Source organism: Procambarus clarkii, chromosome 17, assembly GCF_040958095.1.
Source record: "Procambarus clarkii isolate CNS0578487 chromosome 17, FALCON_Pclarkii_2.0, whole genome shotgun sequence".
Lineage (NCBI taxonomy): Eukaryota > Metazoa > Arthropoda > Malacostraca > Decapoda > Cambaridae > Procambarus > Procambarus clarkii.
The window spans coordinates 12,740,765-12,756,988 of NC_091166.1; positions in this window are offsets into that span (position 1 = coordinate 12,740,765).

Genomic DNA, 16,224 nt, shown 5'->3' on the forward strand with positions numbered 1-16,224 from the left:
ACAGATGTAATTATTAGTACATGTGAACTCTACGTTTGGTTAATTTTAATCACTACAATGATTAGTAGATTTAGTAATAATTAATGAGAATACAACAGTGTTGTATTTAATGTTGGAAATTTCCAACATCCCGGGTCAGTTCCCAGGATGTGGTGGACCGTGTGAGTGACGTGGCCTCTGTGGGTTCTCCAGACGGTGTGGGTGTGGACCATTTAGATACCAAATAATATACACCTGGAAGATACTGGAGGGCCAAGTACCAAATCTACACGGTAACATAACAACGTACTGGAGTGAACGATACGGAAGAAAATGCAGAATAGAACCAGTGAAGAGCAGAGGTGCCATAGGCACAATCAGAGAACACTGTATAAACATCAGAGATCCGCGGTTGTTCAACGTCCTCCCAGCAAGCATAATAAATATTGCCGGAACAACCGTGGACATCTTCAAGAGGAAACTAGATTTATTCCTCCAAGGAGTGCCGGACCAACCGGGCTGTGGTGGGTATGTGGGCCTGCGGGCCGCTCCAAGCAACAGCCTAGTGGACCAAACTCTCACAAGTCAAGCCTGGCCTCGGGCCGGGCTTGTGGAGTAGAAGAACTCCCAGAACCCTATCAACCAGGTAACCAGGTATACGGTGATGTGCCGTGCCTGTGAAGGAGACGGGTGGGGATGGTGTGGTGCCTGTTCCTGCCTGCGTTTCGGATGTTGCTCCACTGTGCCCACCTGTACCTCCATGTGCCGGTTCTCCAAAATGGGAGGTTGTTGCACCTGCTGTAGCCCCTGGTGTGGATCGTGATTTAATTCTCGTGCTGATAAAGGACACCGGCCGGGGCGTCTCGGCGCCGAATGAACCTGTGCCCCAGGATGTACCACCGCTCGTGATTGGAGGTGTCGATGTCGAGATTCCGGAGTATATGCGTCGCCCACGTCGCTCGGATGCGGGTGTGCCCCTGTCGCAGGATGCTTGGGAAGTGTGGCATGCAAACTGTCAGAAATATCCTAAGCAAAGAAATATTGAGGTAGCTGAGATTCCAGAGAAATATTGTTGACCTAGCTCACTGGTGTTTCTGTTGTGTTTAGATTGAATGTGTTTGTATTTATTTATTTTTTTTTGTTTTTTTTTGGTTTTATGCTCCATTGTTTTCCCCATGTCCCTCTGTTTTTCGTTCATGTTTCTGTCATTTATGAGTCCTGCTTTGTTACTCTGTCCCTGGGTTGGGTTGCTTGTTTCTGTAAAAGTTCATTTTATGATCAGGAGCTTAGGTGCCTTGTTTAATTTGTATGTCTGTATTTTATAAAAAAAACAAAAAAAAACAAGGTGATCTAACTTCTATATGCTCTCCAGTGTCCATTGCTGAGTGATTGACGACAGTAGCAGTTTGGTTGCTGTGGTCGATCTTATTTTATCAGGGAGTGGTTGGGGTCTCTGTTCGCCGGAAAGTAAAGTATAAGTAAAGTTCAGTATCCAGTTTATAAAATCCCCGACCCCTGATAACATGTACATAGTGCATAGTCACCCTTTTTGTGTAAAGTAACGTAGTTCCTATATTGGTATATTATTGCTGTGTAAAGCCAAGTTTTCAGGTTTTGGTATTATTATTTGTGTTTATTATTATCAGTAAAAAGTTTAATTATTAATGTTTCTTGTTTTCCCTGCAACTATTCACACTGCCAGGGACATTAGCAGTTTTATTTGAATTTATTTTACCTTGTTGATTTTTAATGTGCGTGAGGCATACACCAGCTGTCAGGTAGTTACTGAGCTACCTCGCAGTTCGTCACATTAAAGTGGGAGCCTGTCCTAGGAGTCTTGTTTCAGGTAATGCTCCTAGTTCCTTTGCATAAAGTTGTGTTCAGTTGTTTAATTAGCTTTAACACATATTTGCCTTTCAGAAGTTTTTTGAGTATTTTTCATTGGTGACTAACTCTATTTACATTTCAGGTGTAGCAATTTGTGAACTGTTTATTAGATTGACTTTTGATTATCTGATGTTTTATGTGCAAATTCATGCTCGTAATGGTTAGTCTTATAAACCTTTGCTATATCCTGCTTAACCATATTACTATTGACCCTACAGAAGTATCTCACTCAAACGAATCACCCCCTTGGGTACTCTTTTACTTTGGTTTGTTTCTGAATTATAATGTTCAGCTTTGCAGTAAGAACTTAGGAGAACGTATTGGGGTTTCGTTCCTCTGGTGTCCTGGACTGTACTGTACGTTTGGGACTAATACAGCAGTTCTCGTCACGGTGTTGACACTCTCTACACCCCTAAGCCTTCGTTCAATGTCTGTGATTAATTGCCCAGGTAGGGAGTCTACCGTTCTTTTCCAGAGCACAAATAATTGTAACTCTGCAGTTTATTACCCAGTTTTCAGTAGGACAACTCTTGCCCGTATTCTCGTCATTAATAACATACTGGATATTGACATCCCTACATTCTCCTGTACTACTTCAAAACATTTATTTTTGTTTCTCCAAGTCTTTACTAAAGTCTACGACTTAGTTATATTAAGCAATTAACCTTATATGTTTTAGTAACTTATCTTGTAATTATATTATTACTCTACAGGATAGTTACGAGTTACCAGTCCTATACCAACCATTCACGTCATCTGTATTTCAGTCGAAGAAACCTCACGTTTTGTTTCACTTACAGGACACTCGAATTATTCTTGCATTTATTATCTTGTCTCTGTACTTTAAACCATATTTCGCTCGTTTGCCTTCGGCTCCAAACCGGAGGATGAAGTTGCTAATCTAATTCGTGCTACCAACCTTGAGGTTACCTTGAGGTGCTTCCGGGGCTTAGTGTCCCAGCGGCCCGGTCGTCGACCAGGCCTCCTGGTTGCTGGACTGATCAACCAGGCTGTTAGACGCGGCTGATCGCAGCCTGACGTATGAGTCACAGCCTGGTTGATCAGGTATCCTTTGGAGGTGCTTATCCAGTTCTCTCTTGAACACTGTGAGGGGTCGGCCAGTTATGCCCCTTATGTGCCCCTGTGGCCAAAGTCAAATTATTGACACCTACCACTGAATATCACCTCTCGACATCCTCCGCCTCCCCATGGAGCCAACAAAACCGAACTCCATCATAAGATAATAGATTATTTAATCGATAGTGATCTTATCACTTCAGAGCTGCAGGAACAACATCAAATTGCCGATAAGACTGCACTCATCATCACGAAGCTGAAGATCGAATGAAGATCGTTCATGGAAGCAGAGGCTAATGAACGAAAACGAGTTATGAGATTACAAGAAGCTGACCTACAATCACAACGTCAGCAAGAGGCAGCTGACCTACAACGTCAACGTTAGCAAGACGAAGCTGACCTGCATTGTTAATATCAGCAAGAAGAAACTGACCTGCAATGTCATTGTCAACAAGAAGCTGACCTACAACGTCAACGTCAGAAAGAAGAAGCTGACCTGCAACGTCAACGTCAGCAAAAAAAAGCTGCTCTCCAACGTGAAAGCGAAAGGGAACAACTTAAAATAATGGAACAACAAGCAGAATTAGAACGTCAATGCGAACTAAAAAGAATTCAGCTCCTCGAACAAGAATCCGCCATCGCTCTCCATTTGGAACGAGAGAAAGCTGCTGCCAGTCTAGAGTTTCAACAACAGGAACTTTAACTTGAAACCACCCACACCACTCAGTGCTAGGAAGCCAAAGCCAACCTCTCGGTACGTTTTAATGTGACTCAGTGTATTAAAATGATGGTGCCTTTTGTAGAGACAGAGGTGGATTAATTTTTTTCCTCATTTGAGGCTTTAGATACTCAACTCAGCTGGCCTCAAAACCAATTGTCGGTACTACTCTGAGCCCATCTTATAGATAGAGCTGCCTTGATCCCCAATACTCTTGCCACCGAGACTGATTACCAGGTGCTGAAGTAAGCAATTATGGATGTCTATCTCTTGTCGACAGAAAGTTACAGACGTCGATTCAAAAATTATGTTATATCCAGTGCCACTACCTATGTAAAGTTTGCACAAAATAAAACAAGATATTTCATGAAGTGGCTGGAGTCGGCCCAGATCACCACTTTTTCAGAACTCATCGACCTAATCCGCATGGAAGAATTCCTGCGCCGTGTGTCGAACCTCATGTGCCTTTACCTTTCAGATAAAGAAGAGACCAACCTCAATAGGTGTGCGAAGTTGGCTGATATCTATAGTTTTATTCACAGATCAAATGACTCCTATTCCAGTAAACCATCTTGGTCCAGCCCTGCTTAAGTAAGTTCTGCCGATGTTAACTACGCACTCTACTGTAGGTATTGTAAAGTATGGACACACGATAGAAAAACGTACCAACCCTCATTGTAAAATTAGCAACGATTCATATATGCCTAAACATCAACTTCCCAAGCCTCATAAGCCTGTTATGCATACCCATGTTCCAGCTTCTGATCTTTCTTTATTCCACAGATACGCGTATCCAGGAACTGCCTCTGCCCACCATGAAGATTCTGAGGGAATAGTCAAAGTGAACATCTTAAGGGCCACAGTTGCTATTATTTGAAATCCGCTGCACCCAAGATCACCTACACTGGAGAAACCGTCTTCGTCACCGACCTCACTGCAACCATTCCATTCCCACTCGCTAGAGTCCACCTGGATTGTTCTTTCATATGTGGAGAAGTCCATGTCGCCATATAGGAGAAACCTTTCCCCATGCCAGGAATTCAACTTCTCCTGGGCAACGACTTGGCTGAACAACAGGACTCTTCGAACCTAATCATCTGTAACAAACCCCAGGTATGTGACACTGTTATAGATGTAGACCCTGTAATGAAGCATGCTGCAGAAGAGGTACCGCTGACCGACGAAACAGAAGACATCTCCCAGCCTGTTCTAGTGACTACTCGTGCACAAGCCGCTCGACCAAAGCAAGTTGCCCAAGCTGTCCCAAAAGATCCCCATGGCCTCCCACGGAATCTCATCCTGCTGGAATTCCGTAAGTTTCAGCGAGCTGACATTTCATTAACTCCCTTATTCTTTAAGGCTCAATCTAAGACTGATTCCATCCCTGGTTATTTTTTGAATGATAATCAAATCTTATATCACAGATTTCAACCCAGTAATTTAAATGGCAGTGGATGATTGGGCTAATGTTGATCAGTTGGTAGTTCGTACATCATTATGTAAACATATAATTGACTTGGCTCATTCCCCAATATGGCTTCAACAAAACATACCATGCCTTATTGCAGGACTATTATTGGCTAGGCATAGCACGAGAGGTGAGGACCTTTGTTAACACCTGTAATACATGTTAAATGGCAGATAAGTCCAATGCATCTATTCCTAAGGCACCACTGATTCCCTTTCCTATGCCTTCAAAGCCATTCTCAAAATTCATAATTGACTGCATCGGGCTACTACCACAAACCAGTTCCGGTACTCTCTACATCATTACCATCATGTGTCCAACCACCAGGTTCCCTATAGCAGTTCCCGTCAAGAAATATTACGGCTGCTTCAGTTGTTAGGCACCTCCTGAAGATCACGCAGTACGGATATCCGAAGGAGATTCAGAGCGAATGTGGCACAAACTTCACTAGTGAGTTATTTAAGAACACCCTTAAGGAGTTCTACATCACTCAAGTATTGTCTGGCCCTATCATCCTACTTCACAGGGATCTCTGGAACGTAGTCATAAAACTCTCAAGTCACTTTTAAGAAAATTTGGTATTAGTAAAGAGAAGGATTGGGATAAGCAACAAGACCATATCATGTGTATTTTCAGAAGTCTTCCTAAAGAGTCCCATAGCGTATCTCTGTGAGATGCTCTACAGTCATAATGGCCGTACCCCACTTAAAGCATTTAAATAATTTTTAATATCTAACTCTTTCAGTGATTCTCTTAATATATCACGGTTTCTTAAAAACTTGAGGCACACCCTTGAAAGAGTACAATAATTTGCCAGTGCTAACTTATTAACATCTCAACATAAAATGATAGAACATTTTGATCAAAATACTAAAGTAAGGAAATTCAATGTAGGAGACTTCGTGTTATCATACTTTTCTATCCCAAATTTTCCTTTCCAGAGTAAGTTTTCAGGTCCATACCACATCAAAGAATGCAGGAACAACCTTAACCCTTAAACTGCGCAACGCGCCAGCAGGCTCACGTCTGGTTTGCGCAACGTGCCTCCGGGTATTTGTATTTTTCACGTTCAATTCAAAACTCCCGTGGCTACATGGGGTTCACATCAGCTTCCTCAGGGCTCTTGTTAACAGACCTCATCTTTAAAAAAAAATCGTGGTCCACATTCGCGGGTGTGGGAGCTTTCAGTAGTGTGTGAGCAACCAAGGCTGGCGCTCGCAGCAAGAGTACACAGCACTGCTGTTCAGCGTGTGACCACAGCATCGCCTAATAATGTCAAAATATATATATAACTTGTAATATTTAGCCATGATAGTGTTATAGAAGAGCCTGAGTGTGATAATGACTGGGTACACTGTTCAAATATCAGTGATTCAATGCTGTTCACGATGTTCACAGCGCTAGCCACAGCACCACAGCACTATTTCGTCCATCTAGGAATCTTCAAATGATTTCTTAGGTTCCTTTTCAAAATAAACGTGTGGTGAATTATTCATTTACAGGAATTAGTGACCAGGATTATGATAATAGCAGGATTGTGGTTATAATTAGCGTTCGGCGTAGTATTGTGGAAGGAGGAATTTTGGTGAGGGAGGGAGGGCGAGAATTGAGGTAGCCTCATTGTGTGTGTGTGGCTGCCACTCTTGTTTTGCTCACCATACTAGCTTAGTGGTTCGCTATGGGCAACACATATGTACATGGGTATATATAGTGTGTGTATATAGTGTAAGAACGGCAACAGGAGAATGTTGAGAGGAGCTATTTTGGTGAGGGAGGTGACGAAAACCGTAGGGTCGTCTGCTGTCAGCTGTGTGATTTGTCATGCAGTGTATGGTGGCCACTGTACTGTTTGGACACAATACCGGCTTACTTGCATAGTTCTGGTAAATAAAACATGTAGATAGGTATATAGAACATGTGTAATAAGAACTATAACAGTATGGTGGGAGAAGCAATGTTAGCGAGTAAGATGTTGGAGTGAGGGAGACTGGCTGGGTGTGGCTGCTGTCACTCGAGGTGTTCTAAGTGTGTTGATGGTGAATGTATATAGTGTGTGACAGTGTATAGTGTGTAAATAGATTGTATATATACCAAAATTAGCATGATACATAGTAAATATGTGCTGCATATGTGTACACAAGTGTCATGCACGTAACACAGTGTCTTCGAACAGTATGGATGTTTTACTGCCATAATATAGTTCACTATACATAGGATTAGCACGTAAAAAAAATAAAATGTATTTGGAACTGTGCGAAAAAAATGAACGAAAATATATTCGCGGCAACTCGCGCGCCCCGCCCCGAGCGCCCTACTGGCCCCGGGAGCGTACGTCACAGGCGAACAGGGAATGATGACGTCATGCCCACACTTACGGACCCCATAGCAGCCAAAGTAAGTACAATTTCGATTTTTTTTTACATACCCATACTGAGGGTAGGGTTTCTGACACTTTAAAAAGAAAAATGATTTTTTTTCCAGAGAATTTATTTCCTGTGCACTGCGGGGGTGTCATATTTGGAGGCAACGCAGTTAAGGGGTTAACTACATTCTAGAGACTCCAGATCGGCGGTGTAAGACACAACTCTGCCACATGAACCTTCTCAAGGGTCCATATCTTTGAAAAATATTGGAAAATCGAAATATACTGATATATTTCTAAAAATACTACGTGGTTCTGGCAACACCGATGTGCAAGTCGTTTATTTCCCGGGGCTTAGTTGCGCAGAAGGGTATTGCACCATACATTGTAAACGTAAAATATTTCATAAAAACATAGAAAATAACTCATTATGTATAATAATAAATCTAAACTCAATGACAATGGTCCTTTGTGAGAGAAGCGAGGTATGTGTGGACACCAATAAGCTACTCAGTTTGCATGTTTTATCCAGTTGTGTATTGAACTACTGTAACATGCTCTCAAAAATCTCCCTGGAATATCACATTTGTTGCGTTACCTTACCTTGAGGTTACCTTGAGGTGCTTCCGGGGCTTAGCGTCCCCGCGGCCCGGTCGTCGACCAGGCCTCCGGGTTGCTGGACTGATCAACCAGGCTGTTGGACGCGGCTGCTCGCAGCCTGACGTATGAGTCACAGCCTGGTTGATCAGGTATCCTTTGGAGGTGCTTATCCAGTTCTCTCTTGAACACTGTGAGGGGATTGCCAGTTATGCCCCTTATGTGTAGCGGAAGCGAGTTAAACAGTCTCGGGCCTCTGATGTTGATAGAGTTCTCTCTCAGAGTACCTGTTGCACCTCCGCTTTTCAACGAGGATATTCTGCACATCCTACCATGTCTTCTGGTCTCATGTGATGTTATTTCTGTGTGCAGATTTGGGACCAGCCCCTCTAATATTTTCCACGTGTAAATTATTATGTATCTCTCCCGCCTGCGCTCAAGGGAATACAGATTTAGGCTCTTTAGTCGGTCCCATTAGTTTAGGTGTTTTACTGAGTGGATTCTAGCAGTAAAGGATCTCTGCACGCTCTCCAGGTCAGCAATTTCTCCAGCTTTGAAAGGGGCTGTCATTGTGCAGCAGTACTCCACTCTAGAGAGCACAAGCGTTTTGAAAAGTGTCATCATCGGTATAGCATCTCTAGTGTGAAAAGTTCTTGTTATCCAACCTGTCATTTTTCTTCCAGTTGTGACGGATACTTTATTGTGTTCTTTAAAGGTAAGGTCTTCCGACATGAGTACACCCAGATCCTTTACATTCCCTTTACGTTCTGTGTTATGATTTGCCTGAGTTTTGTACGTGGTTTCCGTTTTTATATTTTCATTTTTTCCATAGCGCATGAGCTGGAACTTATCTTCATTAAACACCATATTATTTTCTGTAGCCCATAGAAAGACCTGATCTACATCTGACTGGAGGTTTGCCGTGTCCTCTATGTTGCCTACTCTCATGAAGATCCTAGTGTCATCTGCAAAGGATGATACAGTGCTATAGGTTGTGTTCTTGTCTATGTCCGATATGAGGATGAGAAAAAGTACTGGAGCAAGCGCAGTACCCTGGGGGACTGAGCTCTTCACGGTTGATGGGCTGGATTTTATTTTGTTGACTATTACACATTGGGTTCTGTTGGTCAGGAAATTGTAGCTCCATCTCCCTATTTTTCCGGTAATTCCTTTTGAACGCATTTTATGTGCAATAACGCCATGGTCACATTTATCAAAGCTTTTGCGAAATCTGTGTAAATTACATCAGCGTTTTGTTTGTCTTCCATAGCATCTAATGCCATATCATAGTGGTCCTGCAACTGCGACAGGCAAGAGCGCCCTGTTCTGAAACCATGTTGTCCGGGGTTATGGAGATGCTGTGATTCCATGTATTTTGTGATCTTACTTCTTAGCACTCTCTCAAAATTTTTTATAATGTGCGATGTTAGTGCTATCGGTCTGTAATTTTTTGCCTCTGCCTTATTTCCTCCTTTATGAAGTGGTGCTATCTCTGCTGTTTTTAATATATTAGGAATAACGCCAGTATCTAGGCTTTGTCTCCACAGAATGTGGAGGGCCTGCGATAATGTTTTTTTACAGTTCTTGATGAATATGGAGTTCCAAGAATCCGGGCCTGGTGCAGAGTGCATAGGCATACTGTTTATGGATTCTTCAAAATCCAGTGGGGATAGGGTGACGTCTGATATGTGATTTGATGTTGGTATCATATCCATGAAAAATTCATTTGCGTTATCAATCTTTAGTGCGTTTAATGGCTCACTGAAAACAGAGTCGTACTGCTTCCTCTGTAGCTCGCTCATTTCTTTGTTGTCATCGGTGAAAGTTCCATCTCCCTTTCGCAGGGGCCCGATACTAGATGTGGTTTTTGATCTTGATTTTGCATAGGAGAAAAAATATTTCGGATTTCTCTCTATTTCACTGATGGCTTTTTCCTCTCTTTGCCTCTCCTGGGTTTTGTATGATTCTTGTAGCTTGCGTTCAATTGTTTCTATTTCTTTACCTAACCTTCTTCGCCGTTCTTGAGATAGGGTGCGACTCTCAAGTTGTTCCGCGATTCGTTTTCTTCGCCTATATAGGGAACGACGTTCCCGTTCCAATCTGCATCTCTTCCTCTTTTTTCTTAGGGGTATGCGGTTTGAACATATTTCTAGTGCTACTGAGCTTATTTTTTCCAGGCACTTGTTCAGGTTGCATTTTCTAGCTGTTCTTCCCAGTTTATTTCTGTGAAGTCCTGGTTTATTTGCTCCCAGTTTATCTGTTTATTATTGAAGTTGAATTTGCTGAAATCTCCTCCACCGGAGATTGCGTCTACTAAACAGTGCCGAATGTCGAAGTCTGTGAAATTACGACAAGTACAAATTGCATACGCATGCCGTGTTTCTCAGCGACAAAGAGCAGCATTAGCGTAAACAAGAAATGTTGTGAATAAGGATCATGGTGGTCTCCCAGCAATAACTGTGAGCAGTGTTATGCGACCATGGGAGCCGGTCGGCCGAGCGGACAGCACACTGGACTTGTGATCCTGTGGTCCCGGGTTCGATCCCGGGCGCCGGCGAGAAACAATAGGCAGAGTTTCTTTCACCCCTATGCCCCTGTTACCTAGCAGTAAAATAGGTACCTGGATGTTAGTCAGCTGTCACGGGCTGCTTCCAGGGGGTGGAGGCCTGGTCGAGGACCGGGCCGCGGGGACACTAAAGCCCCGAAATCCTCTCAAGATATAACCCTCACCCCACACAACTCTGCCAGACATCCACCTCCCTTTGATGGCACAGTGCTCACGACAGTGCTTCCTACTGCCACTGATGAAACAGTGCCCAGACAGTGTAACCTACTATCGTTGATGGGACAGCGCCATCTACTGCCGTTGATGGGGTAGTGCCCACCACCTCACATGATATTTTGGCGACTCCTAGCGTTTCGAAAAACCGTAAAGCTACCCAGAGTAGTGCCACAAAATGAATGCAATTATTTAGACAAGACACAGAAGACACAGATGCCAGTGAGCAGGAAGAAAATAAAATTAGAATAAATCCACATGAGACAGTGCTAATGGTAACAGATGGGAAGCTTGAAAAGTACCTAGATGATAATTATATGCGAGTATTGCTCACATGCTACACAACGGCATACAGTTATGATTATTCAACATAATGTGAAAGTAAGCAAAAGCTGTGGTTATTGTAATATTTAAGTTTTACGAGCATTGATGGAAAAATAATGAGAATCTGATATCATTAGTGTACTCCAACATGATCAATGGCCAAGGATATATATTTTACAAGAGTATATGTTCTATAAAATAGAATGAAATTTGTGTCACAGCTGGTGTATACCAGGTACCAGAATAAGAGATGTTTCTAATATGAGATGGTTGCATGAGCAAGAAAGTACTTGCAGTACCATATTACAGAAAACATTAACATAGACACCCCATTGATGACTTCCTTGACATTGATGTGTCTTTTGACGGATCTTGGCATATGAGGGGCCATCATTCACAAATTGGCACTGCTCTTGTTGTGGGAATATTTACAGAGATGGATCAATACTTTCTGCAAAAACTACAAGCAGTGCCAAGTGTTCAAGCATAAAAAACAAAGTGAAAAAATAACTCGGGCCGAGTTTGACAATGAGATGGGTTGATCGTTTACCAGATTGTGATAAGAACTATGATGGCAGTGCCAAAAGTATGGAAGCGGATGCTGCGGTGTTGATGTGAAGTTGATCACTAAACATTACTCAGGTATACAACCTTTGCGAGTGATGGTAACTCTTCTGCATACAATAAAGTTTGTGGAATGAACAATGGTGCTGGACTATACGGAGAAGTAAAGGTGAAAAAGGCTGAGTGTATAAATCACTTTTTTTTTTAGATGTATACAAGAGTTGTTACATTCTTGTACAACCACTAGTGCGCGTAGCGTTTCGGGCAGGTCCCTGGAATACGATCCCCGCCGCGAAGAATCGTTATTACAACCAAGTACTCATTTTACTGTTGAGTTAAACAGAGGCTACAGTTAAGGATTTGCGCCCAGTAAATCCTCCCCGGCCAGGATACGAACCCATGACAAAGCGCTCGCGGAATGCCAGGGGAGAGAGAGACTCTCACTCTTACTCGTACTTCAGTAAGTGACTTTCAACACAGCTACGCAACTTCCAGAAATCAGCTGTCGAAGTGAAAGAGTCAAAAGGGAAGACAAGCCGAATGTCACTGGTCAAATTAAAATGAAAACTGACTGACTAGACAATTCTGAACTTGTCAAGTTACTTCACAAAAGCCATCAGGGACAACATCAACACGGACAGGAAACAAAGCAGGGATGCCTGCCTGCCCGGACTGCTCAATGCAACGTCCACTGACGAAAATCCATTGCACATGAACTGCCCTAAAGGCAGACTCTTGGTGTTTCTACCAAGACGATATTGCAAATGGAAAGTCCCTACGATCACAGAAGATGAGTGCACATTTCCAGCTACCGAGCTAGCACATGACTGAAGTTTTGATGATCTACTACAACTTTGTAGCTGAGAAAAACATGAATAAGTGTCAGAAGGGGAAGACTCATAATCCAAATGAGTCTCTACACTACCGAGTTTGGAAACTCGCCCTCAAAGACAGATTTGTTGGTTGAGCAATGGTTGACTTCAGCATGACAGAGACCGCCATGAACTACAACGCAAGGTATTTGATGGGATCTCTGACCAGCCTCCTTGATCTACCTCAGAATGACATGACTGATTGGTACTTCAACATGAAGGACAAGTTGATGCAGCAACCAACGAGACGCAACACCAAGCCGAGAAAAGATCTTGAGGAAGCTGACCCCGGATATGGAGCTGGTGCCTATTAGTGCCATTGTAGTGCCACATTGAGGACCAATTATAACAGGTTAAAATGTTTTAGTGTTATATTTTGATATTACATAATAAATTAATGTATATATAAATGTGCTGGCAAATATAATGATTTTTTTGCCTAATTTGTTTTTCCTTGTGTTGTCATGCGATTTGCATGGAACGTACACACCATGCTAAGGTCGATGTAAACCTCGGCCACAGGTGGCCGAACTTTAACTTCATTTTGTTCAAGTAAGTCATTTATAACTACAAGGTGACTCTATCATTTATTAATCAATTTACGTGAAACTTACACCTTAAATGTAGAATTTAGGCCTCTACAATAAATCAAAGATATTTTATTACTAAGTCCATTTGTTGATTTTATAAATATATATAAACAAAATGTTTTTGCATAATATTTTGGGAAACTTTGACATTTTTTATTATTAAACTAAACATTTTTTGATGCTAATCTTTTGAGAAACCCTTTATTATAAGCTAATGTGATAGCTGAGTGTCTTAGAAATGATTTCAAATGACACTTTTGTTTGTAGTCATTTTGAAAATCGATGAACAGTAAGTTTTGAAGTTTTTATATCCCTTTTTTATTTAGGCTACGTTGCGAGTCAATATAGTTTGCCTTTTCGCTTTTCCTTTTTATGGCCCCCTCAAGCAATACCAAGGTAATACTACAACTATACTGATGTCCATAACCACATTCACGGATACATATGTTGGAAAATTCCAAAATTTAATTACAAATCTAGTACAATAGGATGTATTTCCTGTACTAGGTGTCATCTAACATTTAATTAATTGACATCATTTAATACAGTTACGAACTGTTATCACAGAGATTCATGGAGGAAAGATTTTCCCATATAACCTTTTCGTCTAATTTCTTATTAATTGTCATATAGCGGGAGTTTAATTAATATTAGCTTTCTTATGATTAACCTTATCCTTATTATATCCCATAGTTGGGCAAATTATTGGAGTTACTTCCTCCGTTCCAACACGCCGTGCTATTGCGCATGCGCGAGCGAGGTGAGGAAGGAGAGAAAGAGGCAGCCATTGTCCTTGGCTGAAGATAAAGTGTCTGGAAGCTCGCTATATTTACCAGGCCATAAAAACGTCCTCCTTGCCACTGCAGACGTCAGAGTTTTGGAGCAGCTTCAGCTTTTCTCAGACACTAGTAACAGCAAACATTAAGTTCCTATTTACTGTTATTTTTTTGTGATCACAATTAAATATCTGGTAGGACTTTTGTCATCATGCTGCATGACAACCAAAAATTAACAAGTGAGTTTATTTCAGGCCGCTTTCACATTTCATTCAGAAATATGTGTGGTAGAATATCTTTTTAGATAGTATTTACATGCTACCCATATTTCAGCCCGTGTCGTATTGGCAAGAATGGAGACAAGCCTCTGCTTCGGTCACGTGTTCTTAGGATATCCTGATGCAACAAGTTTCAGTGACGATTGCCAGACGCAGGCTACTATTTCATCATACAGCTAAGCTATTATTTCGTTCTTGTAGTGTAGTAGAACGTTAATTATCATTTATTTGATGATCATCAATATAGGATCAAATATTCCATATATATTCTTTACAATGTGATTTATTATTGATATGCATTAGTATCTAATTAGTTTATTATTGATGTGCATTGTTATCTTATTAGTTGATTATTGATATGTATTTGTAAAAATTAGTTTGTTATGGGTGGGCATTAGCATCTCATTACTTGTGCTAGAAACGCATTAGTTTCTCTGTACTAATCAACCCCACCAAAGTTTGTGGTGCGAGTCTGCTCAATATTTCATTATATTTTACAGTCCATTTATTGCTTTAATATTTTCATGAGTAAGTAATCAAGAAATCCATAGGTACTGATTCTCTAGTTATCTTTAAAATTATTTACTTATATTATTTCCCTTTATCTGAAGGGTGGTCCTTCGATATTACTTAAATTTATTAGTATTAGTCTGAGTTAGATTTTCCCACATCCTTTTTGGTCGCCTTCGATGCACTACTTAATGCAGCTTTCTCACACATGTTAACTCAGTACGGCCCGTGCATGCACCAGAATTTGATGAAAAACTGTACTAAAATGGATCCATGAGTGTCGTCGGGGGTTGATCAGTCCAGGAGCTTAGTTAATAAGCACCAGGACTGACCAATCCTTATAACGATCATTGGTGCGGTGGTCACGTTACAGTGTACGTTAAGGGGGTGATCCTGGACGGCATGGGTTCGAATCCTGGCCGGGTCAAAGAGTTCGTGAGATATATATATAATCTAATTATATTTGCTCGCTCGAAGGCTCGATTTGCCTAATAAGCCAAGTTTTCATGAATTAATTGTTTTTCGAGTACCTAACCTACCTAACCTAACCTAACCTAACTTTTTCGGCTACCTAACCTAACCTAACCTATAAAGATAGGTTAGGTTAGGTTAGGTAGGGTTGGTTAAGTTCGGTCATATATCTACGTTAATTTTAACTCCACTAAAAAAAATTGACCTCATACGTAATGAAATGGATAGCTTTATCATTTCATAAGAAAAAAACTTAGAGAAAATATATTTATTCAGGAAAACTTGGCTTATTAGGCAAATCGGGCCTTGCATAGTAGGCTGAGAAGTGCGTTCTGGCTACTAGGTACGACATATATATATATATATATATATATATATATATATATATATATATATATATATATATATATATATATATATATATATATATATATATATATATATATATATATATATATTTTTTAAGTTTGTGAGGGTACCACCTCTGGTGCCAATGTGGGGACCCATAGCCTCGGAGAAGAAAATAAAAAGTATTCAGAGGAGACCTTGTGGTTTCTCACTGAACACTAATATTATCTTCTCCTACCACCCCCATTCTTTTGTATGTACACACATATATTTACTTTATTTGAACTTTGTTACAAAAAAGGAGTTACATATGGGTTACAAAGATGGTTGTCATAGGTTGTCGAGTTCCTCCAGCTCCTCAGATGGCGGGCAGGAACCCTGGATGCAGTGCGCATTTCCCCTCTGTATCGCCACACTGAGGCGCTGGAAAAGAAAGCTTGCAGCTCTCGGGTCCCTTGTTGTTTCAATGAGCCTAGAACCCAGTTCCTTCAAAAAACTGGTAGCACTTTTACCCCAGGCGCCGAGTGTCTCAGAAGCAATGGGGACAAAATTGTAGTGGTGATCCAGTTCTCTATACTTACGGGATTTGGCTGCTTCCCTGTGGGTGGCAGTGCCACCTGGTTG